Source organism: Pinus tabuliformis, chromosome 5_2, assembly GCF_031772625.1.
Source record: "Pinus tabuliformis cultivar Carrire ecotype Pingquan chromosome 5_2, CPIR1, whole genome shotgun sequence".
In the NCBI taxonomy this organism is placed as follows: Eukaryota; Viridiplantae; Streptophyta; class Pinopsida; order Pinales; family Pinaceae; genus Pinus; species Pinus tabuliformis.
Genome location: NC_142306.1, coordinates 287107288 through 287110012, shown reverse-complemented (window position 1 = coordinate 287110012; position 2725 = coordinate 287107288). Strand labels below are relative to the sequence as shown.

The 2725-nt window shown below is 36.6% G+C and overlaps 1 pseudogene; it reads right to left on the bottom strand.

The window, feature by feature from the left end:
• Positions 1-585: 585 nt before the first annotated feature.
• LOC149158661 (cytokinin dehydrogenase 3 pseudogene) lies at positions 586-1296 on the bottom strand (annotated as a pseudogene).
• Between the last annotated feature and the right edge of the window lie 1429 nt (positions 1297-2725).

Below are 2725 nucleotides of genomic sequence, written 5' to 3'. Positions count from 1 at the left end.
ATGTGAATAAGATGGGTGAGTGAATATTGCAAACAAAGCTTTGACGTTGACTTCGTAATAACCTGTAACAATTTCTAGCTACAGGACATTGCTAATTTGTGGGCCGAAACGAAACATCTGCCCAATTTACAGCTCAATTTGTTTCAAACTTTACAATTTACAGCTCAATTTGAATCTATGTTTGTGTGCATCAGGATGTGCCATTGTTCGATGTAGATATATTACGACGACTAGAATTGATTCTCAGAATCGCCGGGTGGCTGGTCGATTCTCAGAATTGACCCGCCACCCAGCGATTTTGAGAATCACTATGTGAATAAGATGGGTGAGTGAATATTGCAAACAAAGCTTTAATGTTGACTTCGTAATAACCTGTAACAATTTCTAGCTGCAGGACATTGCTAATTTGCGGGCCGAAACGAAACGTCTGCCCAATTTACAGCTCAATTTGTTTCAAACTTTACAATTTATAGCTCAATTTGAATCTATGTTTGTGTGCATCAGGATGTGCCATTGTTCGATGTAGATATTACGACGACTAGAATTGATTCTCAGAATCGCCGGGTGGCTGGTCGATTCTGAGAATTAACCAGCCACCCGACAATTTTGAGAATCACTATGTGAATAAGATGGGTGAGTGAATATTGCAAACAAAGCTTTGATGTTGACTTCGTAATAACCTGTAACAATTTCTAGCTGCAGGACATTGCTAATTTGCGGGCCGAAACGAAACGTCTGCCCACTTACTCCAGCATTAGACAGAGTCCCCCCAATGGAAAGATCAATATAATCAGTCCATGACCGAGGAGCAAGTCCTACAGCCTCTGACGCACCCCTCAGCACATCAACCCAAAAATCACCCGCCATTGCCTCTACATAGGGAATATCTGCGCCGCTTTCGTAAATAGTAACGATTCCTGTGAGTGAAGTCATGTTCACCACAATGCCATTCAATGCCATAGCCTGCCCACCGATGGAGTGGCCATTCCCTCTCGCAGCCACCGTTAAATTGGGAGACGTAGCTGCTATCCTTATCAGCTTACTGATATCATTCGCTGATGCTGGAGAGAGAACAGCAGCGGGCTTGTTGTGATATATGCCTCCAAAATCCTTAGATGCCTCTTGTATCGAAGGTCCCTTGAATATTATAGGACCCTCGAATTCTGCTGCTTCAAGCCGTTGGCATAATTGCTTATCGAGGTGGCCAGAGATCACACAATCTGCATATATGTCATCCCCTCTTAATCTCTTCACTAACGAAATCAACAAAAAAGGGACCAGCCACCTCATCTTCATCACTGATATTGCTCACGACACAAATAACAGAAGGATTATTCAAAAACTGTAGTACACAGGTGCTCATATTTATAGCATAGCTACAAAATTCGCCGGAATCATGCAAAAAAATCGGGAATTCGACAATACGTTTCGAATGGGGTATTCTTCGACGAAATTTGATTCGTCCACGTTGTTGGTTATTTGAGGACGTGCACGGTGTTGTTTTATAAAGAGTTGAGTGCTAGACTTTCTGGAGGACATGAAACGATGTGCTGGATTTTGTGAAGAGATGACTCTTGGCTTTGGCTTTGTGAAGAGATGTCTCTTGGCTTTGTGAAGAGATGACTCTGCTGAGAATGTATGGGCATAGAATGATGTGTTTTTAAAAGTTAAAAGTTAAAAAGTTGAATGATTTATAGAAATATTCTTCTCCTCGTATCTTTGGTGGAAGTCAACTGAAATACGAAATGAATAGCTCAGCAGATCGTGGCTGAGATTTACTCTCATCATCCGATCCTTGCTGTTCTATTGCAACCAAACTTAGCGTGCAATAAAATGCACAACTGAATCACATTATTTTTCTTTCAAATTGCAGAGCGTTTGTGGAAAGTGCCTGTACCAGTTAAGTCGCATGCTAGCTGGTTTGTCAGCTTGCATGTGGAAAGAGTATGTTAAATTTCTCTATTGCTTTTTTTAAGGTCGAGGAGTTAACTAATCAAATTTTAGGTCAATCATGAATCTTGAAAGATTTCCTCAGCATCCGCGTCGGTTTAAGTATTTTATTATGAAATAAATTAATAAACCTGTATTGTCAATTAGTCTAAAACTCCATATTAAACTTGTATTAATTTTTCCTTTCTTAGGATTTAAGAAATCAAATTTTTTGTCGCTTTGACATTTTGATAGATTTTATGTTTATCGGGTTAAGCGATTTAAGATTTTCCAAAATTTGGAATTTGATCAACAAAATTTTATGTGTATCTTGATAAATTAAAAATTTTGATAGATTTTATATGTATGTTGATAGATTTATGTATCTCTAGATTTTTAAAACGAAACGACATCTTTAATACGAAAAATTTTCCATCTATAAATTCCAGATAATCTTTTTTGGGTTAAAAATAAATAAAATCTATACAAAAAAATTTAACCCATTTGAAGAGAAATTTATCCTCGTCAAGGACCTTGAAATGCACATAGATCAAATTAGAAATAAATATGAATCATCAATTGCATTATTAAATTGATAAATACAACCACGCACAAAAGAATAATTACATAAATAATTAAAAATCGCACAACCATAAATTAATTACAATTTTAAATAAAATAACATCTACTTGAATAACTAAGCAATCTGAAATGCACATATGTCAAATTAGAAATAAATATGGTCAATTGCATCATTAAATTGATAAATACAACCATGCACAAAAAAATAATTACA